Source organism: Camelus ferus, chromosome 1, assembly GCF_009834535.1.
Source record: "Camelus ferus isolate YT-003-E chromosome 1, BCGSAC_Cfer_1.0, whole genome shotgun sequence".
In the NCBI taxonomy this organism is placed as follows: domain Eukaryota; kingdom Metazoa; phylum Chordata; class Mammalia; order Artiodactyla; family Camelidae; genus Camelus; species Camelus ferus.
Window position 1 is genome coordinate 23076322 of NC_045696.1, and position 26943 is coordinate 23103264.

Sequence of the window (26943 nt, forward strand, 5' to 3'; positions counted from 1 at the left end):
ATTTACGTATCTGCAAAAGAAACACAGAAAGGGTAAACCAGAAACTAAAAAAAGTGGTTATCTATAGGGAATGGGAGAGAAAGAGAGTGGGGAGAAAGGGGAAATGGGACACTGGTAGTAAGGATGTAGTGGGAGCAACATTTCTCCAATTATAGCTTTTTTATAGTTTCACTTTTTAGATCCATAGAAATTTCCACAACCCCCCAAAATTAGTGAAAAATAAAATTTTAAAAAGTAATTAAAACATCAAAATAACGCAGGATATGAGGTGAATACACGAGTAACAAATGAACCTAGTTATGTTTTAAATGAATAACACAACCACACTGAATGGAATGGAGAAGAAAATAGTGAACCAAAGTAGCTTCGGAATAAAACTATCTTGCGATTCTGTGAGACAAAAATAATTGCATGTAATCACTTTACTTTGATTAGTAAATCAATTTCTCACAGGGGTGAAAGGTATTGACTTGGTAGCAAATTGATGTGTATACCAGAAGTGAACAAATAAGTAAATATATTGTAGATAATGAGAGCCAAATTTTTTACTGTTAGACAAAAAAGTTACAAACAAGGAAACCTAAGGGCTAGAATGAAATTTGTTGTATTAGATTAGAATCAGAGATGTCAATTAATTCATAATTGTTCATACATTTACAGATAGATGTAGAAATAAATATGGATGGGTGTCTATGTATGGATTGGTATATATACATATACTCTCTAACATTCTCTATTAAAAGGGAGTAGAAGTAATAACACCCCAGTAGCAATAAGTATACCTGGCATGCAGATCTTGGTTTCTTAATCCATTCTCCAACAAAAGGAACAGAAATTCCTTGGACAAGTGGCTTATTTCATGGCTAAGCAGGAATAACATAAGGTGAGTCTGGAATATCTTGTGTTGCAAATCATAAGAAAGTGCTCAAAAAAGTTGGGGTGTATCAAATAGACATTAAGCCAACCTGAAAAAGAGTCCCCAATAGCCAATGCTGGTGGACTAATCTGAACAAAATATATAAAGACAGTATTGAATTGTAACTCCTAAAGTAAATACCCCTGTGTCCACATAAATATAAATATATAATTGAATAAGCAAATGAATAGGGGAGAAGAAACATTTCTTCTTTTGAAGAATTCCGATTAATAAATGTAGAAGGAATGAGGGACATACAAAATCACATTAGGCAAACAAAATAGTAACAATTGTTATAGACAAGATCTACCAGTAAATGTTAAAATTGGTGGGCAAAAGATTGAAGAAAAACAGAATATTTGCTTAGTCTAAGAGTATCTCTTCTACCACACACACACACACACACACACACATAAAATTATGAAAGGAAAAATAGTAATCCTATATTGGAAAAACCTAGCAGACACCACCTTCCTCAAGTGATAATGGTTAACAATGCCAGTAATCAGATATATTGACATCATGGATCCCCTGACATGATGCAGTGAGAAGGGCATATATCACTTTCTCTTGCCCAAAATGCATAACCCCAATATAGTCATAAAAGACCACTAGACAAACCCAAATTGAAAGACATTCTACAAAATAACTGATGAGTCCTCTTCAAGGTTATAAAAAAAGTTAAGAAACTATAAAATATTGAGGAGGCAATGAGACCAACAACACAAGGTAGTGTGGGATCCTAAATTTGATGTTAATTTCCCAGTTTTGATAATTATTCTGTAACAACGTAAGTTGTTAACACTAGGGAAGACTGAATTAAGGGTATATACATGTACTCTCTGTGTTATTTTTGCAACTTTTCTGTAGGTCTAAAATTATTTGAAAATAAAAAGTTTTTAAAAACCACAGAATTTTGAAAGTCAGGAATTTTACTTTTAACTTGACATTCTGATCTGGGCTCTAGTTCTAGCATTGGTGATGAAAGATGTGACTTGAGTATGTCACCTAACATCTCTGGGCTTTGTTCATTTATTTATTCAATATACATTTATAATGTAATTGAGTACAATATCCTCCAATAATTTGTCTAGGGAAAACTGAGAAGCAGCGTGGAAAAAAGTTATTTATAATCTCAATTTCTCCTAATTTGATATTTATACTACTCTGGACATTTTATTCAAGTTACTCAAATTAATATTTTTCAAACAAATCTTGTTTCTTTGCTAGAGTTTTTTTTTTTGTATCTTTTTGGGGAAAAACATGGTAGCAGAGAGCATAAACTACTATTTGGGATCATATATCACCTCACAGCAAATATATTATTGTTCTGAAAGACTGGTTTAATGCTTAAAAAGATCAACCAGCTTTTCATTAAATGCCAGCTATGAAAGGCATAATAGAAGGTAGAAGGAACACAGAAATGAATAAGAAATATTCCTGGCTGTAAGGAGCTGACAGTTTAGCCTGAGAGCAGACTTGTATTTAAATGAATATTTGTAAGGCAATGTGAACAGCATTGTGATAGAGATATGTACCATCCCAGAGAAGAACAATCAAACTCTGCGTAGGGGAGTAAGCAAAGATATTTCAGAGGAGATGTCAGAATATTGGAGGATCAGCAGACACTTCTCAGGTGGAAAAGACAGGAAGAATTTTTCATGTTGAAGAATAGTATGTGCAAATGTATAGTGCTACAAAAAACTGGTGAGGGTTCCACACTGACTGAATCACATGCTAAAGAGTAGTAGCAAAGGCTTTAAATACTAAAGTGAATGGAAAAGACAAAAACTGAGCAACTTGTCTCTGATTCTCATCCTCCTTCCTACTGCTCCCTTGCTTGCTTGCTCCTTTCCTATTATTATACAGTTTATCAACAAACACAAAAAACACACAAACAAACAAACAAAAAATAAACTCAGACTTGTCCCATGAGTTTTACCTTAATCTGCAGACAACAAGAAGCAAAAGACTTCTTGTTCTGGTATCACATTTTATTCTATAAATATTCATGAGGAAAGGATCCTCTACATACAAGACTCTGGATAAATATAAATAAAAACTGTCTTTACCTTGGAGGTATTTATGTAGGACAGAAGCACAGCCAAAATTTTTTTTAATAAAAAATAACATTTTCAGAAATAACTTCTCCCTATATACATCCTCAACCAATACACATCCCTTCCTGAAGCATATTAATGGAGATCTATGAGCTAATTTGTCACTGGGGGCAAGATATTGGGCAGCTTGGTGGGCATTTTAAGGCAGCTCCCTGAAGTCATTCATCAAACTAATATGTAGAAAATTGTCAGAGCTCATTAGGAAGCAGAAAGCTGGTTGGATATTGGGTAGACAGACTATTTTTCTCACGACCCACCTTAAGAGCAAAAAAAAAGATTGTGCTTGCCCTTTTCCCATTTCTTCCAGATCAGTATTTTTATCATGCATTTGCTCAACTGTTCATGCTTCATGCTAAAGCTACTTTTGTATTTTTTTTTAAAAAAGAAGATAGACATTGATGCATATGGTCAGCTGTCAATAAAAATATACATAATTACTAAACAATGTCTAATACTAAATCCAGCTTAAGATTTGAAAGTTAAAGTAAAATATTTTCTTTGGTATATGAAGCTGTGGTGACGTTGTAAAATGGGTATCTTGAGGAGTTCTTGCTTTTGAATGAAGCATATAAACGACTGTATCAGTGAAAAGGAAGAATGTCACTTCTAGGTTCAATTAACAATGCTTAAAATGCTAAATATTTGGCTTTACCAAATATTAATAGGTCATACCATTAAACACATATAGTTTTAGGTCTAAAATATAACTCACAAATTATCCTGCATGGTGTATTACCACAATTGTATTTAAACTGCCTTCAAAAGCCAAAATCAGATAAAACAACTGGTATAGTTTTCAAAAATCACTGCAGCAATCATAAAGGAGGTAATGGCATTATTTTGATCATGATATAGAAATCTGTCATTATTCTAGATAGAGCTCATTCAAGTTGCTTTTGTTTCTTGCTTAGAGTGACTACAATTTCTGAAGAACACCATTTCCTCCCCTAGTAACATAAACACTATATTAAGCATTTTAATATATAAATATGATAGTCCAGAATGGTAAAAAAACAAGAAAGTTCAAATAGTGGTTTTTACAGATGTTTAATAATACAAATTTGTATTTCTCTGTTTTCTTCATTTTGCTCTTTTACTGACATAAAAATTTGAAAACTTCTATCTTCCAGTAATTTTTTGAAAGTCTAGCTTTTATCCTTTAACTAGAATATTCATTTATTTTAAATCCATTATTGTCAATAATTTACCATGGCTACCAGCAAAAATACTTTAAAAACAAACACAACTGATGTTTTTAAATTTCTTTAAAAACATTCTGGATGGTATCAGTATAATGAGTTCACATAATAACTATTTTAATATGTTACAGTGGTAGTTATTGTTACTAAAACAATTTAGTAATAATAATATCATCACAGAGTGATTAACTAGTAGAAAATCATTACTGAAATAACGAGAATTTTATCTCTTTATTTAAACTCTACTTTTTAAAAAAAATATACAAAGCCACATCATCTAATTTCTATGTTTTGGTAACTAAACAAAATCAGTTTCTTATTCTTTTCAATTTTTAAATACACATTGCTAGGTTTATAGATGTTGATTCTGAAATTTTAAAAGCTATGTTTTCAGTCAAGCAATGACCGTGGAGGCCTAATACCTGGCTTGACATAGAGGTGTTTTCTTTATTGTTAATTGTGGTGGTCATATTTTAAAAGATGGAATTTCTGAGAAAGTTCAGTTTATTCAATAAAGTAGGTTAATAAACATAAATTCTACATAGTGTGTCCTGCTCTGAGAATGCCATCACTTTCATCTCTCAACTCTATACTTCACCAGTTTCCGTATACCTCCTAAGATCCTGCAGAATCTTTCTGCAAAATTTCTATTGAACCATTTAAGGTACCTATGCATTGTAACTTACAAAGCAACACCAGGAAATGTTTCCTCACATAAAGTTTCTCTAAGATCAATTCAGTATTAATAAATTGATATGCAAGTTTTGGGGGAGGAAACTTCAGGCGACAGAGTCATAAAAGACTCCTAGGAGAGTAGAAATGTGATCTTAATTTTTGAAAGAAACTTCAGGCAATAGGGGAAGAGTACAGAACATAAAGATATAAAAACCTGGAAAAGAGCTAAACAATTGCAGCAACAATCTAGCCGCCATATATAGGATGAACTAGCACTATGGAAGTCTGTCTTGTAAATAGCCTTCACTCTGTGAAAAGAAATTTAATTTCCTAACAAGCATAGTTAGAGGGTGGTTTTGAAAATGAAGTGGCAGTAGGTAGCAAGAGATGATTTTGGTCCCTTATTACTTTGGATGGATAGCATACAGATGTTCTGAGAAATCAGTAGGTCCACTGAAAGACATTTTTTCATTCTTTTTTTTTTTTAAATCAAGCAACATCCAGATTCTATGGGAAGTCCTCTGCTGTATGTTTGTTTTACTGTACTCAAGAATTCTGGGCATCTTTTATTGTACTTCAGCACTCTAGTTTCTGAGACCTGGCTGCATTAATCGAATCAACGACTCTAGCAGCAAAGTATTTCCTTTCCCAAAGCATCTATTCTTTTTCCTTTTTTAAAAAAAGTTTTCTTCCAGTTTTTTTCTGATTTATATTTCTGGTTAGATCTTGAAGGAATAAAGGAAAAAAAATCACACCCTCAGGGCTGATATTTTTGTGAAATTTTGAGAGAATGGAAGCATTCATCGATGCTTTCCGTATCTGCAATGCAAGAGATCCTAATAGAAAAACTTCTGAGATTTAGATGAGCACAGATTAGATACTGTGCTCCCCACTAATAGCTAGTCATCTAAAGAAGGTCAGTTTTGCTCTTAAATGGAATTATTAGACTTTTTATAAAGATATTGGATAAAAGAAAGTAAGATTTTCCACCCTGGAAATTTCTAAACATTTTTAAAAATTCAATACATCAAAACAGAGAGTATAAAGACATTTTTAAGCAGGGCAAGATACACAGACACTAATTCATCTCAATGAAAAATTGGTTAGCTTGACTTAGAACTGTATTTCATGTGTTAACAGCTGAATTAAGCTCAAGGGCTGTTTCAAATATAAATATTCAAACCTGTACATAAAAGACAACAATTAAGCTAAATACTGATTTCCTTTCCAAGCCTTAACAATCATACTAGGCTTCAAATCCTTAATTTACTAAACAATAGAAGTAGCATCAGAAGGAAAAAGATAATTGTGAACATCATTCAGCTTTTTGACAGTAATCAAAATAACCAGTTACTTTAGAAAAGAAGACCAAGAGAAAGTGACAATTGTCTCCAGAAAGAAGTAAGAGAGTTGAGGAGGTATATTTCTTCACCTCCCAACTGGAAATCTGGGAATATATAAAACTTGCATTTTAAGTTAATTACTTTTTCTTATGTGAACTTATACTATAAGAAACAAAGTGGATCCTTTGAAGTTTTAGTCTGATTTAATTAATGTGCTTATGGTTCCTTGAAGAAATGTTTCAAAAACATATATAAATGGAAGATAAGGCTGGCATACCCCCCAGTTAATGTTGATTTTATAAAAAAGAAGCAGGCAACGTTTACTACTTTCCAGTATTCTTAGAAACTTGTCCCTCTGTTCTTTGTTTTGACCTCCATGATGGCAAGACATTGGCTACTATGCTGCTTCTTTCAATGACATTATATTTAAGAAAGAGTAACATCTTGAAAAAACATGACTTCTCTCCCATTTCACTCATATTCACTTCCACATTGGATCAAGTTCTATACATCTTCATTCAATTGGAAGAGATGTTACTAATTTTTTTTTTAAATAAATGCCTTTAAACCAGCTCTGTTATGATTAGCAATTTACAGATAAGAAAAGTAAGGCAAGAAAGGTACTTTATCCAAGATTTGATAACAGTAAATGGCAGATGTGGGTTTGAACTTGAGCAGTCTGATTCTGGCATCCATTCCATTCCTTTAACAATACTCTGCTGTTCCAGGAGAAGCCCAGTACAGACCTTAACAGGTAGTAGCAGTAGCTGCTAGTATTATTTTTTGAAAAGATTTTTGCTGTTAAAAGTTATTTGCTCCCAACTCTTCTCAATTTTTTTTGGAGGGGAAGGAGGAGGGGAAAGGTCACCACTTTTATATCCATGTCAGGAATATATAATAAAATAATTCAATCACTAGAAACTTGGCTTCTTCTATATCCCTAGTTGTACATTTATTGGGAACTAAACTGATTTCGATTAAATCTTCCTTATGATTACTTAAGAAATTTCCTGGTGATAAGTTGGCATGTAGAGAGCCAAAGGCAGCAGCCACAAATGGGAAAATCAAGATACTTATGAACTGTAAGATTTAGAAAGTTACTGTTAAATTCAGAGGAAAAAAAAACTTTTAGGAATAGAAATCTGCTCCATTTACTACACCAATTACAAGGTGTAATAACGTAGGTGCTATACCAATTCGCTATAACATTTCTGTATGCATCCTCATTAAACATTAAAATTTCTTAATAATTGAATATAAAAATATGCAAAATGTGTTAATTTGAATCCATAAATGGCAAAAATAAAAGTTTTCATTTTTATGAAGATATGGTTTATATGACATCTAAAATATGTTCTAAGAAATAATTACACAGAGACCCACACAATTGTATTTTGATACAATACAAGGAGGCCAAAAAATAGTCTGAGTATGTTTTTTACATCTCAGTTGTTAACTGATTTTTAAACTGTGCAATAAACTAGATTACTAAATGCTCGGTGACAGTCTTCATTCTTTCACAGACCAGATATAGCCACGATGATTACAAGTTCACACACACACAGATTCTCTGAAATGATCAATTTCATTGGCTGATATTACAATGAAAATCAGAATAATTTCTCTGAAGACTTAACTTTTAACTAGATGCTATTCCTTTGCAAAGTAATTGAATCATCGAAAGATAAGAACTCCAGAAGCAGCTTTAAGAATCTTAGCCTTTAAGGAAATGAGCCCTATTGAGAGGGGGAAACCCACTTAGAGATAAAAATATTCATTTCACTAGGATCATTCACGCCTTTATTCATTCAACATATATTTGATGAGCATCTATTACATGTCAGTTCCTGTTCTGCAACAGAAATAGGAGTAGGGTGCCCAATATATTATCAGGGTAGCCTTCACACAGAATATCAACTAGTGGTTTTGTCGAATTCATTTACCTTTTCAATAGGCTCATATGGAATTTCAAAGTCTATTTTTCATAGAAAGTTATTCAAAGAGATTTTTTACTGATTTTGATTTGATTATTTTTTCTTTTAAGTAAAGCATATGATTAAATAAAAATCTACTAGCTCAGCTAAATTAATTTAGCATATTTTCTATTTTTCTCATGTGGTTCATTTGTCTTTAATATTCTCCCTTAAGTTATAATCTTCATGGGGACAAAAATACCTCAGGTGTCTTTTTAATAAGGGTAAAGAAATGTGTATTTATTACATGGAGGGTAGGTAGCTGACGAAGCACTCTGATTGCAGAATGATTTTTATTATTCCAGCGATAAGGTAGGTATTACTATAGTTTATGCATATACCATAGCCTTTTGTTCATCTTTTCCTTCCTTGAATCGTTCACCTAACAGCTAACACGTATCAGAGACTGGAGGAACAACACAGGGTAAAAGGTTATCTATCAGTCAATTTTGCAACATTTCCTTTTTAAAAACTTTCTGTTTTTATTTTGTAATCAAAACAATTAGCGCAAAAGAATGGGATTATCTCTACCTCTTAAGTCCTTTATGGCCTGAATTTTATTGATTTTTTAAAAAATACAACTCAAATGACAAATTAGTCATGCATCAGAATGGAATGTTATTTCCTATCGATGAACATTAAGGTCTACAGTAAATAAGGAATAACTAGTTCTGACTGGGCAGGAGTACAGTCCTCCACACATGGCAATTTTCTTACTGAGTTTGGGTATCGTCGTGGTCCGCATTGGCCAGAATTGCCATTTAGTTTTGTATAAGCTAGAATTTCTGACAAACAAGGCAAGAAAAAAATCAAAGAAATATCAGATACATCCCTTCTCTTCAGAAGAAAACATACTGATAAATTATATTCATAACTATGAGTACAGAAAAATAGCTATTATAGAGAGTTCTGTGCATTTAAAACATGTTATAATTGACTGGAAATTCTGTACTTTATTATTTCACAATAAGTCTCAATAAAATAAAAACATATTTTGCTCTTGCTGTTGTTCATTGAAGTGAAATATAAACTCAGTTTCTCTTAACAATAACATATGTACTGGGAAAAATATAATACTGGTAAAAATGATCACATATTAATGTATCACTTCTTGCTCTGTATCACTCTAAGAAATGAAAAAATAGTGTTTTCAGAATATAAATATCATAATTTCAAAATAAATTATTATTAATAAAAAGTCCTATTTATTGCTATTTTCCCCTGGAGATCTTTGTAAACCCACCAAAAATAACATGAGATTTAGACTATTCCAGATGAAAATCCCAAAGTATAAAATAATTTTCAGGAAATAAGTCCATCTCAGTAAATATATATCTATATGTAAATACATACACACATATATGCATTATACTATATATACTACTACTACTAAATACACTCATATACTCTACTATATTTTTACTTATATCTCTGCAAGGCATGCTAGTTTTGTGAATTGTGTATACTTATTTCTGATAACCATGGTTGATTTTTATAGCAGCTACATTAAAGCAAATAAACAGAATTGCAAGAAGACAGAAATAAGGACTGATGAATTAAGCATTCAGCACAAAATCTTTAAGATAAAATTATTTAAATATTACAGCAAGAAGAATAAGTATGAGCTGTGGATTAAAAAAAAAGGTTCTAGATAGAGAAAAGTTTGATGCATTCTTCATGAGGAAATGGCTACAAAGTTAATGTATTTAGATAAGGATACCTAAATGGAGGCTCTTTAAAAATATCCTGAAGTAATTCTGCAGTTGTTTCCTTCTCGACCTCCACCTATTTCTGATGAGCTTAATGTAAATAAACATTTGCTTTTTTAAAACCAGCTTCTTCCTCTAAGGTGATCCCTTCTGCTGTTCTCAAATCCAAGCTGTGAACCTGACCTTCTCCATAGTGAGATCAGAATAACTCTATCCATTTTCACGGGTCACTAAAGGCCAGTAGCTACAAGGTGACATCCTGATTTAAAGAGGACAATACTCAGAAGTCAACCATATTTTCAAGCTGAAGATACACAGCATAGTAGTAATGACAAATCAGTATGTTTTTGCATTCTTTTTTATTGAAGTATAGTCAGTTTACAATGTTGTGTCAATTTCTGATGTACAGCATAATGTTTCAGTCATTCAGGAACATACATATATTTGTTTTCATTTTTTAATTATAGGTTATTATTATAAGATATTGAATATAGTTCCCTATGCTATACAGTATAAACTTATTTATTTTATGTATAGTAGTTAGTATTTGCAAACTAGTATTTTTTAAATGTCCACATTAATTTGTCTATTCAGGGGCCTTCAGACATTGTGCACATTTATATTTAATATCTAAAATAAAATTATTATGGGGAAAATGTTGCAAGAAGTTGGTCTTTTTCTATCAGATGCAAATACATCTAATTAAGCAGAAGAACAGCAGTGGAATTTTGTAGTGTCCATCACATGTCTGAATGGTGAACAGACCATCTATGAATTCATCTAAGAGGGAAGCTTACTGTCAGCTGGTGTCAAAAATGGAATCATTATCGGGCATTGTATAGTCGTCAAAAATAATAAAAAGCATCATTGACCTTGGCCAAATTTGGACTGGTTATATAAAAACAAAAATACTAGAAAGTGGTACTACTGTTTTTAGGGGCTATAATATCTTTAAAATATAACACTAAAAGACCTGTAAAAATTATTATTTATTGTTGATAAATTTCCAGATTATAAGGGAATTTTGTAGTGTAATAAATATACATAAAACAAATCAATATTTTAAAAAATACATTTTGGAAAAATTGTAGTACACTGCTTGTTCACCCTGGATCTCTTAAATGGGGTTCCATTATTTGCAGAAAGGTAGCTTCTTATAATAAGAGACAACAGAATTAGAATAGGAAAAAATCCCAGTGCAGGATACAGATCAGTCTTAACTAACTATAGGATACTAATTATTTCACTGTTGGGGGTGGGGCAGTGTTAATGTGTATATTATGTGAAAGGGCTTTCTTTGTAAACTACATTTTTAACATACTATGTTAATGTTATTTATTTTATTTAAAGTAGCTGCTTATTAGCAAAAGTAAACAATCCCAGATGACAATCCCAGATTATTTATCAATATAGCCAATGTGACAAATACATTCATTAGCACTGAGGGATGTAGTCAATAGAAGCTAGCAAATGACTCAATAGATGAGTTGGTTAATAATATCTAAATAACAATCTAATCTTATTTTATTCTATAATAAAGAACTTTTCCATTTTTATTAGTAACATTTGTATCTTCCTAGTAAAGTAAATCATTTTAAATTTGAATATAGTATCAGGAACTGTGGAACAACAACAACAAAACAAACCTAGTAACAAAAATCTCTCTAAAAGTCTTCTCATTACTTTCAAACAAACCTTTATCCCTATTGTCAAAATATTGGATATTATTTTGTTCATATATGAAATTATGAAATTAAACATGCTCAGAATCATTCCAAATTATTCTTTGTCAAAGACAATAGTTTAATTTATTTTGTTTTACATCAGAAAAATTCAGCAATCCATAAAGACTCTAAAAAAATGGATAATTGAGTTTAAAAAGATACATATGTGGGCTGACCTGTAATTACAGTTACACACACACACACACACACACATATATATATATAATAAATAACAAAAGCAAAGGAATAATGGTTAAAAGTTTAAATATTTTAGGAATTCTTCTTTAGCATCTATTTAGGAACAACACATACTAAATCTCTTCAGAAACTATTTCCACTAATAACAGTAATATCAAGTCTTCATTTCACATGGTTCAAATATGCATGAGTTAGTTATCATATAAAGCAATCACTGCCCTTATGGTTTAATTAAAATGATCCTGTTTTCATATTTCATTTACTAGATAGAAAAACCGACTTCTACTTTTTTGACACCAGATCTACATTTTAAAAATTATGTAAAAAGACAACTGGAAACAACAAAAAGTATAGAATTAATAAGTGAGTTGTGCTATATTCACATAAAAAATTACTACACCACAACAGAAAAGAACAACCTACTGATATACACAAATAGGGAAGTCACAGGGATAAAATGATGAGTAACATGAGCCAGACAAAAATGTGTATATGTTGTGTGATTCTATTTATATGAAATAAAAAAATTAGTAAACCTAATCTATGGTGATAGATATCAATAGTGCATGAAATGGTCTTCTGGGGTGCTAGAAATTTCTATAGCCTGATCTGTGAGATGATTACGTGTATTTATGCATATGATTATATACACTTACACATATGTAAAACATTCACCCAGTTGTATGGTTAACAATCATGCATGTTATATCTCTCCATTAAAAAAATAAAAACCTTTTAATCTCATGAAGAAATAAAAAATTCAAAGGACTACCATCAATTTTTCAGCAAGGATGCTAAATGAATATTTCAATAAAACTTAAAGGATCAGAGTACCCTAGAATCAAGTATGAAATTATAAACTAGAAACTTTTAATAATGTGACTTTACAGAAATGATAATTCATGGGCAAGTTTATATTCAATTATATACACTTTTTATTAGTCTTTTTCATGTTTAATAATGAAGTTAAATTCTCCTTCTACTCTGTTTCCACACCACTAAAGTTTTAAAAAGAGTGAAACAGAACATTTGCTAGCTGGATATAAATGACTTTACAGGATAAGAGGGCCTTATGTAGAGAAAGGAATACAAACCCAGAAGGAAGACCTACATTCAAAGCCAACTCTCCAGGCACTAGTATTAATACTATGAGCAGAGAGACATTTTTTTCCCCCAAGTCACCATTCTGTCCTGCATAAAGTAAGGGAGTTAAAGAAATAGCATTCAACAATCACAGCTCTAAAAGCCAATGAATCAAATATATGAGTATTGGAAAAGTGATTTTGGAACAAAATTTTCAGTGTTCATCAAGATATTTTGAATAATAATACCCAACATTACATGGAAATACAATAAACAATTTTATAAAACGTATTTTATCCCCATTCCTCATTTCAAGTTTTAGACTTATCAACAGAGATTAGAAATTTAACTTTAAAACATTTACCAATAATTGGTCTGTAATATAGTTTTGGTTTCTTCCTACACATCCTGTGACATGGACAAACTGTAAATTTTCAAGTAAAGAGATACCATCATCTAGTGGGAATGCCCACTTCAGAGCCTGAAGAACCATGGGAAAGATTCTGAGTTGGCTTCCATTGGACGCCACAACGGTGCTCTGCTCTGGAGCACTGGGTGTTACTGGTGACCGCAATGAAAAATATCTGCACCTCTCCAATTCCTGTAGCTCTGATTACAATAACGTATGTTCACAAAACAAGCTAGTGAAATGTCTTTAGAGAATGCTTTTCTCCCTGATGTGCTATTCCACGGCTCTTAATATTTCAAGCCACTGATGTGCAAAAGAGCCTCATATAAATGCAGTCTTTGCCCACATACATTATTATATTTTTCTGGAGAAGAACTGCTCGTGACCAAAACTGTTTTATTGGTCACTGGCTATTGTTTAACTTAAATAATATTTAAAGTACTTCAAATGTTAAAAATACCTAATGTATACAGTATCTATCACTATTCTCCAACTGTGACCGATTTTTGATACTTTTAGAACTCTGCTTCTTCAACTGTTTAAAAAGACAAGTATTAAGTCAGAGGATTATATTTAATGTTTGTCATATCTTCAAGGTCAAGATCATTAAATATAGCGCAACAGATAACGGCATGGACTAGAAGCACCATTAACACTTAGTAGGCCAGGAATTCTAAGAAAATTACTTAGGCACTCTAAGAACTCCCATCTATACAATAGGGAGAATTGTCCCTACTTTTGATGGTTATTTAAAGGATTCAGTGAGATGAGATGTATGAAGAACTCTGCACTGGATCTGCACCACTACAACTATGACTGGTCATGCATAACACTTTCAATGACAGGGGTCAATCACTTGAAAAAATGTTGTAGACAGGATAGAGAAAGGGTTCCATCAGCATGCTCATAACCAATGACTCAGTTTTCTAATTACCTCCAAGGTCAAATTTTTGAAATTCTTTTAGTAATACTCTTACAAAAGCAAACTATTGTTGAAGTATTAATGGACTGATTATAATAAATCTCTGATCTTACACAGAGTATAAAAGCTCTTTAATTCCCTGATCCAATGCAATCCCTCCCCTTCCACTTCCCCTTCTTCCTTTAACCATCAACATACCTTTCCAGAAGAGTTTTAGAAAAGCTTGGCTATTCCTAACTGCAAAGAAAAGAAGTATATTTCAAGTCCAAGAAAACTTGGTCAAGAATAGGTCTTTGCCATCCCAGAATTGCCAAAGCAATCCTGAGGGAAAAGAACAAAGTTGGAAGTATAACCCTCCCAGGTTCAGACAATACTACAAAGCTACATTATTCAAAACAGAGTGGTATTGGCACAAAAACAAACATATGTCAATAGAACAGAATAGAGAGCTCAGAAATAAACCCATATACCTATGGTCAATTAATTTTCAACAAAGGAGTCAGGAATATACAATGGGTAAAAGACAGTCTCTTTAACAGGTGGTGTTGGGAAAGCTGGATAGCTTTATGTAAGTCAATAAAATTAGAACACTCCTTCACACTATATACAACAAATAAACTCAAAATGATTTAAAGACCTAAATAAAAGGCATGACACTGTAAAACTCCTAGAAGAGAACATAGGCAAAACATTCTCTGACATAAATCGTAGCAATGTTTTCTTAGCTCAGTCTCCCATGGCAAAATAAATAAAAGCAAAAATAAACAAATGGGACCTAATCAAACTTAAAAGCTTTTGCACAGTGAAGGAAACTATAAACAAAATGAAAACGTGACCTATGGAGTGAGAGAAAATATTTGCAAACGATGTGACCAACAAGGGCTTAATTTCCAAAATATACAAACAGCTCTTACAATTTACTATTAAAAAAAAACCAAAACCCCAAACAACCCAATCAAAAAATGGGCAGAAGACCTAAACAGACATTTCTCCAAAGAACACATATAGATTACAAACCAGCATATGAAAAGATGCTTAACATCACTAATTAGAGAAATGTAAATCAAAACCACAATGACTGTAACCTCACACGTCTCAGAATGGCCATCATCAAAAAGTCTACAAATCATATATGCTAGAGAAGGTGTGGAGAAAAGGGAACCCTCCTACACTCTTGGTGGGAATGTAAATTGGTGCAACCACTATGGAAAATAGTATGGAGTTTCCTTAAAAAACTGAAAATGGGGCTACTATATGATCCAGCGATCCCACGCATCAGCATGCATCTGGAGGGAACTCTAATTTGAAAAGATACATGCACTTCAATGTTCATAGCATCACTATTTACAATAGCCAAGACATGGAAGCAACCTGAATGTCCATCAATAAATGAATGAGTAAAGAAGTGATGTATAGACATATATATAAAATTAAATATTACTCAGCCATAAAAATGAAATATTGCCATTTGCAGCAACATACAGCTACAGATTATTATAAAAAGTGAAGAAAGTCAGAGATAGACAAATGTTATATGATATCACTTGTATGTGGAATCTAAAAAATATACAAATAAATCTATCTGCAAAACAGAAACGGACTCACAGACATAGAAAACAAACTTACGGTTACCAGAGGGGACAGGGAAGGGGGAGGAATAAATTGAGAGCATGAGATTAACAGATACACACTATTATATATAAAATAGGTAAGCAACAGGATTTACTGTATAACACAGGGAAATAGTCAATATCTTGTAATAACCTCTAATGGAAAACAATATGGAAATGTATATGTATATAACTGAACCATTTTGCTATATACCTGAAACTAACATAATACTGTAAATGAACTATACTTCAATTTAAAAAAAAAGAACAACTCTTTACTGGTAGGATAATATTAATGACGGTAGCTTATTGCTACTGAGCATATAAATAGCTCCAGGAGAAATGCATGGATTGGAGAAAAAAAAAGGCTTATTTTCCAGAAATGTAGGTTCATGGTCATTGCTTACAACCCAGTACACAAAAACAGTTTACCAGTATTCCCTATTTTTACCAACATACTGACATCTTACTCTTGGTATTTTCCTTACCACTAGGAAAAGAAAACAAAGATCTCTTATACACACACACACACACACACACACACACAGACACACACACACCATCCTATAAATATGCACGCACATGTACACACTTTTCCACTCATAGCTGAATCATTTTGCATGCTGTCAGGGAATATATCATATAAATAGCATAAAGGCATAGAGTGCATAGAAGGGATCTACAAACTTAATTTTCACTAACTTGCTGTATGTTTTGGTCTGGTAGCAATTTCCAATACCTTAATGGTTTTGCTGCCACCTAAGCAGAGATTGTCCCAAGTACTCATAAGTATTCATTCCCTTTAGCTAGTAAACCTAGTAATGCTGGTTCCAATCCAATTTAAAAACCATTAAAATGTAGTAACTTTTAAATCCATTATAATTTAGTCCATTTCTGTGAAATTTAGTTAGAAGAAAGCAGCTGTACATTTCATACATCTGTAAATTACTTTTAATTGCACTTTTCTCAAGTGAGAAAGGAGGAACTCTACCTGCAATGCAACTGTTTATCTGGCTGCACAAATGCTAGTAAACACCTGCGCTTTATACATGTAATTTCATTTTCGGCTACATAATCTCATCTCACTATTAATCCAGACTTTTATGTGATTTTGTTTCTGCAAGTTTCATCGTGAGTAGGCGTTAAGATGGTAAATGGAAATTGTAAGATATTTGATTACTCTTAAGTTAGTTATCTAAGAGGAGGGAACAGATTTCATAGGTAGACATGGCTAATTCTGAAAGTAGAAAATACACAAATACGTATTACATTCATATTTAATGATTTGGATATTGAAAGTTAACCCAAATTCCAGGTCTGAGGTAACCTAATAGCTTACATTTTATCTAAGACTAATTCATTTAAGTCAGCCCTTTGTCTTATATCAGGCATTTTGAACTATTGATTACTAAAGTCATTACCGCTTTCTAGTAACAAATAGCAGTTTCCAAATTAAATTTCTTGACACAAAATATGTCAATAGAAAAATGTTATCCTTCTATAAATATTTTGGACTGATTATTGCTGTTTCATTTGCCAAAATTACAAATCATTCTTTGTTTCTATGTCCTTGTTGATTCATTTCCTGACAATCGAACATGTTTTAGAACTAACTAAATCACACTCAGATAGGGATTTTCTGTGTAGCAACCTTTTTGACTGTCAAGCTACCTGAATTTGTCTAAAACTGGCTGTTGACAAAAAAATCTCTCTAGAGAATATTTATGAATGGGCCCTAGGAATGGACAGGAAAGAACATGTGATCAGGTTAGAATTCTACAGAACAAGCAATGGCAATATACATAAAATTTTCAAAAACTGCTTCACTAGCAAAAAAATTATATCTAAAAATCATTATGCCTCAAGAAGAATGTAATAGAAAAAAAGTAAAGAGTGCTTTTTTAAAGTAATTTGCAGACTACATCTCAAATAAAATTATAATAAAGTTAATCCTACAAATTGAATCTCAGAGCAACTGCTTCTACCATTGTTTAAATATTTTGGACACAGCATATATTGATATAAACTATTTTGATCACAAAACAGTTTACTAATTCAGAATTAGAATATGCATGCTGTACAGTTTTCAGCAACTCAAGCACAACTGCCCACATTCTTCAAGAAAGTGCCTAGGTTTAAGGGAAGAATGAAAAACTAATTATCCTTGTTAAGGCTGAGTTGGCTTGGTTATTATGCTCATTTGGCCAACTGATTGAGCCCACCTACCCAAACTGTGATTTTTTAAAAATCACTATACAGAGAAAAACACTGCCTTTGCCAAAGAAACCCCAATCACGGACCCTCCAGTGAACAGCAAGAATGAGTGTGTTCTGCAACCCCTCCCTCTGTAAAAATTTCAGAGATTAGTGTTAAGGAGGCTCTGAAGCAAGACCAGAGGATTTAAATATGGGAAATGATTGCATGGGCCTAAAATATCACAGATCATACAGACTGGACCGAAATCATCTCTTTGCCACCACTTTCTCAGCAGTTCTTAAGTAAAAAGTAAATGAAGGCTGCTCTCAGAGTCCACTGTGTATCTTTCCAGTTTGTTGTTTATGTACGAATAGCAAGTTGCAATTAGTTGCTATAAAAATACACCATGCCATTAATCTTAATCTTATTTTCTATTTTAGTTTTTTAACTTAGGTCCACAGAAAGCCCATGTATTCCTCACATTTATATAAACATTCAAAAAATACACAATCGCTCCTTTCAAAATCTTTGCAAAGAGTAAAGTAGTTGATAATCACAGGAGAGAAAAAATTTTTGAAATATTTTCAGGCATCTCCCCACACACATATGTTAACCTCTTAAGTTAATGGGGGGAATGAAAAGTAAGGCAGGGCTTAGTCTCATGGTAATTTTAAGGAGCACTATTATGTAACATTTCAATAATATCAGAGCAGAGGCAATGATAAAATCAGTAAATATTAGTAATTTTTAAGCAAATGATGGCATTTCACATTTTCTATAAATTAGTAAGGCTTTAAAACCAGTAATAGTCATATTTAGAATCACTACACAAATGTGTAAATGACCACTTAAACAGAATATTCAATGCTTTAAATTATCAAAATCATCAGACTTAAGCGTGATCGTGTATACTGATTTGTATATAGATTAGTTTTCAATAGGAAACTCAAGGTCAGTCTATCCAGAGTAGTATGAAACAAGAGTAAACTTAGAACCTGCCACTACACTTTCCAACCTAATGCTCACAGGACAGATACTTCAGAACGTAGGCAGATACTCAGGTTGGCAGACACACCTGGACAAATGAACAAGAGAAAACTGAAAACTAAAACTAAAAACTACAGAGGTTTTTAGAAAAAATTTTGAGCACCAAAAAAGAGAGCCTTTTGCTGATCATATTGACCTTGAGAGAAGAATATACAGCTAGTAAAAATCACCATTGTTTAAATATATAGTAGGTCAGGTTGCTTGTAAAATAAACCCTACCATGTTTAAAAACTATATCAAATAGCAATATTTACTTTATGATAACTTAAATACTAAATCAATATTGAGTAAAAAAATGCAACAAGTGCAAATCAACCATTCTTTCATACAAAAAAGACAAAATCAGAGAACATTATTCTTTATTCAATATTAATTGTATTTAAATAAAAGCACATTTAAAAAATCACTTGGTTATCTAATCCATAGTTAGATATTGGCTGCTTGGAACTATGACAGTTGTTCATGTCATAAAACAATGACAAAAAAAAAAACTGCAGTTAATTATATGAAAAAAGTCTTACAAATGCATTTTACAAATTGTAATTACTTTTTTAATGTTCAAGATTTATTGTGTTAATTAAGCGACAAAATATGATTATCAGCAGTTACATGAAAAGTGTCTTTTTACTTTCAGCACACACTTTCTCTAAAACAACAAAGGTTCGTGGCTCACGTGCTTCACCATCCACTTTTGTTATTGCAAATCCAAGATCATCCCACATATACTAATCTTTTATGGCAGAGGTCACTGAAGTTATGCCAAAATTCAATAATTATATTCTATCTAATGTAGCAACACATTTATCTCATTGCTGGAATTTACCATTTACCTTACAAAACATTTCATTTAAATGATAAAACACTCATCAAAAATGCCCTTCTGTAACATTTCCAACATTTTAAAAGTTGTGCACAAAATCCTGCAGTTTTAAACTTTTCTTTTCATCTAGAATTAAAATTTATACTTAATTAATATCTCTTTTAATTGGGGGAAAGTATTTTATGTGCCTGTTGCATAATTGAAACAAACCAAAACACTGTCACACTTAAGTTGGTAAAGGCCCATAATCTAAATTGACAACTGCAGTTGAATTTCACTTTCGTTGAAGAGTGAAGTTGTTTCTATATTGTAAAGTGGAATAGGTTTTAATATTTCCAAAAGGATGGGAAAAATGATGAATGAAACAAATTATTCAAACTGTTCTTTGCAAATACATTTAACAAAAATATTGAAATATTTTTAAAAAGTAATTAAAAGTAATTCTGAATATTGTTTTTAAAATGCCAACTCAGTGAAGAAAATATAATCAGTGTTTTGCTTTTATAGTTCCAAGGAAAATTAGCTAATAATTTTGCTGAAAAGCCTATGCTTTGGAAATACTCAATCACAATTTGTAGCCATAGCAAAAGAAAGTAAGTTTCTTAGCTTTTTCAGCAAGGAATATAACTTAAATTTTTCTCAATTCTTGTTTCTACCTCAAGTCAAAATTATCTGCCAGGAATTTTGTACAATTAAGCTTCTTCTGACCTCAGAAACTAACATATCTGTGTACACTAAAAGTTCTATATTCTATGGCATTTATTTCTCTATGACCTCTAATTAACCAAAAAACTAAAATCACTAATTGAAAGATTTTCAGTATATTTTAGAGAAACATTCTGCCAATTTCAAATAAGAAAGATAATAACTAAAAAATTAAAAGATGAAAACAGAAGATAAGGTGCATAAGAGCTAAGATTACTATAAAAATAGAATTTTTAAGCAAGAACTCTGCTGAATAAGCAAGCTATCCCCTTTTTCCTGCACCTGTTTGATGATAGTAAATGATAAAATGTTCCCTTTTAAATTCAAATCTTGAACTGTCTACCTAATATATTAACTTCTTTTTAAAGAATATTAAAGATTACATTAAAGGAGAATTCAACTGTGAACTCACATAGAAGTATAGAACTTACCCAGATAAATTTCTATAAATAGCAGATACATATTACCCTTTCCCAATTTATAACATCTCTGTATTTTAATGTTCACTGAAATGGTAACTTCAAACACTCCATGGCTCAATGCAACTAATAGCAAGGTAAATACAGTATCATAATTCAGTCCACAGGAATACCAGGAAATATTTTATACATACATAAATTACATATATATATAAATTGATGAAAATCAAGGTGCATCTTTTAATGCTAAAATTTCCTAAAAGTAAATCTTCATTTTTCCCTATGACCCAAATTAGCAATATTTTACACTGCATAATAAAAAAGAGAAGATAAACCTAGCGATAAATATATGAAAAACTTACCTACTAAGACAGCTCTAAATCATGTTTCTTTAAAGAATAAATCAAGTTCTCATCAATATGTTAAAGAGAAATATGATTATTTTAAAGTGAAAAATAAAGTTTCACTCTCGACTTCTACAGACTAACATAACCAGGCAAAACAGCATTTAGGATAGTGATAACAGTATTTCTCAAAAAGAAAACAGCAACCGAGATACTACTTTTCTGCTTTTAAACACTCTGCGGTGTGTCTATTTTTAATGTCTAAGATATTGCTGGAATGGTTATATAAAATCTGAGGCTGTTAATATCTGATTACTAAGGTATTTCACTGCAACTTGTGAATTTAATTTATGCTAGGGTGTAAAATAACGTAATGGCTTACATGACAAAATTCAGTTGTAATAAAATCAAAATTGACAGTTTCAAAAATTAGATGGAAGTGTCTTTGAATTTCAGAGTCTCTTACATTAAAAAAATATACTTTTTATTGCAAAACAGTAATTAAAAACAATTACTTAAAGTTATTTAGTTGTGTTTATATATCAAGCACCTTTATTAAAATATTTGGTAGGAATACTATCAAGGCATTAATAAATTTTCAAAATCATACAATAAGCGCTAATGTTTTTTAGAATCCCAAACACTGTAGTATTTAAAATATACAAAAGTGCCATTTAAAAAATGTTAAGCTTATTTGTGCGCACACTGAAACTTCTAGAAAACTTCATTACTTACTGTTCACTGAGTATTACTTACAGAGATGAACAGTTTTAAGAATTCATCTGTTACTTATCCTGAAGTGTTCTGAATAACCCTTCCGTACTGTATATTTCTCAGCAAGATAATCACCCCTACTCTGGTCTGCTGAGAAAAACAAAAAAATCGATAACCCTTCTTTAAGATAGTTCTTGTTCTAACGTATTTTAGGTGGCCACAAGCAGAAATTCATAATTTTAAAAGCAACAATACAAGGAAAATTTTCTTAAATTGTTTCATATTTACTGTATAAAGTCATTTTGGCATGCCTACACAACTGGTTATGGCAGCTTTCAGACATGATTTCTAATAAATGTTTTTGTTTTTTTTTTTTGCTCCAGGTTCTTTGGAGAAAGCTTGCCGCTGGGAAGTTGATTTTGGCCAAGTGCCAAAATCATGTGCAAAGGGGCCTCATTAGGGATTCATGGCAGCCTTCAGCACTAACAAAAAATGTGACCCAACAGGCTAAATCAGCGACTAAAATTAAAAAGTAAGAGACAAAGACAACTTACTTAATATTCCTTCCAAAGCAACATTAAACTATTTTTGGTAATTAAACCCTTGTTAGTCTAATGCAGTGTTCCTCTGTCCTCAAATGATTGTACAATTACTCTTTAAAACTTGTCAATTTCCCTTCTAAAGACACTTTCTTTCTGTGGCAGTTTACAAAGATTTTGCTATATAATAAAACTCTATATCCACTATGATCAGCCCAGCAGCAGAGAACAAAATCGTAAAAATGCAGACTACAGTATTCCTTTAAGATTTCAACAAACAAATAAAATATAAGCAAAACAAATAGTACCTTTTAAACTTCTACAAGTGAACAGGCACACTCCAAACTCACGTCGCTTATGATGAATCATTCTCACTGCCCAACTTTCCCCCCCAAAAAGTAGATTTGATACGCAGCCTTACCTAGATGTCTTCTGGCTTTTCTGCAGATCAAAAAGTTTCCTGCCTAAGCACACAGATATTCTTTCACAAACCATAAAGGCCCTTTTATGAATCCAGCACTGTAACAGGCTGCCTTCCATACCACGTTGAGAGCCCAGTGCGTCAGCTAGCAAGATAAAATACATTGCTAATACACAATTAGCGGGAGAGGTTGTCTACTGGAGAATTTATCTTAACGAAAGAAGGGAAAAGAAGCTTTTTTCTTTTTTTCTTTTCTTTTCTTTCTTTCTTTTTTTTTTTTTTTTTTTTTTTGGAAAAAGCAAAGAGGGTGCGGTCAGATGTTAGGTTTTGCCTGAGAAAGGGCCCTACACTGCACTAGTACCTAAATACTAGCAGAAGCTGCCTGGGAAGAGAGCCAATGGAAGGACTTTGTTTGACCCAGCTGCCAATCTCCCCTGAAGCTGTGCGCCAGACTAAACACTCACACTATTTTAACTCAAATCAGGCTAGAGCAGCTGTTTGCTTTCCGGCTCTGAGCTCTGCACCCACCGTGGCCCGTGCAGTTCACCCAGCGAGCTCTGCTAGCTGCCTGGCTAAAATCTGTTCTGGGCTGGGATTTGTCAGTGGAGAACAAAATTTAACCCTATTCCTCTTGGTAAATATGAACTGTTTGTTCAGCATTTGGATCTGGTAACTTGGAATCATTTTATGCCCTATTTAAAGAAGAGTAATATTTTGTATCACGGAGGAGAAGTGAAATATGAAGGTAACAAAGATTCGTACATTTGTGTGGAATTCTAACCTAATTCTTCTGACGTATTCAAACTAACATTAAAATAACCCTTATGTGTAGCAATAACATGGCCCCTACCATGCACCTGGAGCACCTGGAGAACTAAGATGGTACCCACTCAACCCAAACCAAACCTCTTTGACCACACCAAGATAGAAAGCTGTATCACATGACCAGAGAGACTCATATCATTCTGAGAGTTAGTACTGACTGCCTAATGCTCTGGATGTTCCTCCAGAAGCAATCCCTAATACACAAAGAGTTTGTTTTCCTTATATGAAAAAATACCAAGTGGTCCAATTTACTTTTCCTAAATTTCTAAGCTTATTTAGCTATTAGGCTGAGTGTGAAAATAATATCCTGAGTTGTAAAAGATTAAAATTTGCCCATTCATGGTCTAAATTGCAAAGGAAACCAAAGTCAGGAGAAGCACACTTTAAGTAATAATCAAAATTATCTGATGTAGCAGGAAGAAAAGATCTGATAACTTAGAGCTATTGCACTCAAGACTGGAGCCAAACATTACACATGTGAGGAGAACGGATCAGGAAGTCATTCCACATGTGGAAGAGAGCGAGAAGCTGAGAGGAGTGTGATAACATGGACTATAAACAAGTTATTCTTACTCCCGACCAAAGTCCTAATTATGGACAACAATGGTGAGAGAAGACAACATCTTTTCATTTAGGGATTTTAGTTTCAGCTGTTAATTCGGGGTAGAAGGATGTCTCCTCATTTAGGGCAAGTAGCCAATAAGACATTTTTTTTTTAAATATAACTGGTTGGTTCACACTGTAGTCAGAAGCTGACCAAAAAATAAATGTTTCTAATATACTGTAAAAGTATGTCAAGGGATTGTTTCAGAAAGTTGTTTCTTCTGCTTTCGCAAAGTTTCCTTTGTTTCTATTCCTGCACCCAAAAGTGATAGGTTTGTTTTCTTATCTTAGAAACTAGAGATCTAAGCTATAAAAATTGTAATTTTATAATACAATGTCATTTTCTCAGATAGGAAATGGTGAAGATGGTTACAGAGAGGTTCAACTATTAGGTTTGATGGGTGCATATACACTGAAAGACCAAATTCATTAAAAATGCATGTTTACATATTATTGTATAACAGGTGACTTACTGTCTTATTCTGAAAGTAGTACACGCATAAACCAGAAAGATTCCCATTGGATCTGACTTCCTATGTAGCTGAGTACAATTGGCTGCTCAGAATTCTCATGGAATCAAGTAAAATGCTGGGAAATGGTTTCTTTTGTGCCTCTTTCTTTCAATCCAGGAAAATATTCAACATGTTTCTCTGAATGGTCTGTCATTACAATCTACCACGAAAATTATCCCTCACAATTACACGGTGACACGTATCCTGCAGGAGCTATAAAATAGAGGCCCCGAAGTAACATTTGTTCATTTCAGAATTACTTCTCTTACTCTGCCATTCTGCATTCCTGTCTTCTCCTTAGACACGCATGCACAAAGCAGTTAGTTCGATCATGAATGTTAGGGGCTGAATTGTGTCCCGTTTCCCCAAAATTCATATGTTTAAGTCCTAATTCCCAGTATCTCAGAATGTGACAGTATTTGGAGATGTGAACTTTAAAGAGATTAATTCAGTTAAATGAGGTCATTAGAGTGGGCCGCAGTCCAATATGACTAGTGTCCTCACAAAGAGAGATTAGCACACAGAAATACACAGAGGGAAGATCATGTGAAGACACAGGGAGAAGTCCAACTGCAGCCAAGGAAAGAGATTCAGAAGAAACCAACCCCGTGGGCACCTTGATCTCGGACTTCTAGCTGCCAGAATTGTGAGAAATAAGTTTCTGTTTTTTTAAGCCATCCAGTCTATGGAATTTTTTATGGCAGCCTAAGAAAACCAATACTACGTCTAAGTAAAAACAAGTGAAAAATCACCTTGTTGTTGATTACAGTTTGTTTCTATACTCAGGTGTTCCAACAGAGCATGTAATTTATGAAGGAAGTGTACATTTTTACATTTTCCAGAAAGAGGAAAATCTACATGTGCCAGAGTTTTATATAAAAGCCATACATATTGTTGAGAATGAAGGAAAATATAACAGTTGCTACTCTTTCATGATACTTCCCATTTTCATATATTGAATAGGAATACCATGCTTAAGTCATTGTCTGGTACAGAACAAAATGGTATGTGCACTATTAACATGCACTGACTTTGAAAAAATTACAGAATAAATAGGTGCTTGGCTTTTCCTTTAGGACAATAAAAAAAGAAATATAAACTTTTGATCTTGCAAGATAGTTTTGATCCATAGACAATTTACAGCTGAAGTCTGTTACTAGATAAAATTTTCGTATTAAGAGCTGGAAATGAAAAAAGGTTAGTGTTTGTAAGGGGAGAGTTCAAGTAGCTTTTACAAATGGAAGAGACCCTAAAGGAAGAAGGAAGAGAAATGTGAGTGCCTTGCAAAAAGTCTGAATACAGGTAAAGGAAGTGAGACTGAAGATAATAAAAGATAAAACAAGTCAAGGGGTTAATCAGAATATCTCCAGATGTTGGGCAGAACCTGTGAATATGATGAAGTAGTTGCTCTGTGGATTCAGTTCTCAACCTTTATGTAAGAGTCAATGAGACCTCCATGTAGAGTTAGTAGAGGGAGAAAGAAGAAGCCAATAGCAAACTAATAAACCTAACCAGCAGTGGTGAGGAAAAGATGACTGAAATGACCACTGCAATGAGAATTGTTTCACCTACCAGCTGACATGTGGATGTGAGCATTCATTCGTCTTTTGATTCATTCATCCTTCCTGAAATTCTATTTCATGCTGACTTTGTGTGGGGCACTGGGTTAAGTGTTGTGTGGGATAAAAAACACAGCTCCTGATCTCACGTTTCAGATAGTCTAGTAAGCAAACTGAAAGGCAAACTTTTCTAAAGCAAACTGAAAGCCAAACGTTTCTAAAGAAAACGACACTCTGTTTGTTGAGAATTTCAGAGTGCTGAGGCATTAGGTAATGAACAGCAGTTTTGGAAATGTGATAGAATATTATGCAATAATGATAAGTATCACATATTCAAGTACTCACCATAAACAAATTA

The 26943-nt window shown here is 32.7% G+C and overlaps 1 protein-coding gene across 17 annotated transcripts in view; it reads right to left on the reverse strand.

Moving 5' to 3' along the window:
- LOC116662781 overlaps positions 1–26943 on the reverse strand; it is a 551908-nt gene that overhangs the window by 171895 nt on the left and 353070 nt on the right. For 3 of the 17 annotated variants that reach the window (XR_004318869.1, XR_004318887.1, XR_004318870.1), the window contains exon 1: positions 23087–26179. The exons of the other annotated variants lie outside the window; for them this stretch is intronic. The gene's annotated coding sequence lies outside the window, so the exon portion shown is untranslated. Of the gene's footprint in view, positions 1–23086; positions 26180–26943 lie in introns of those variants that run through there. 17 annotated transcript variants of the gene reach the window in all.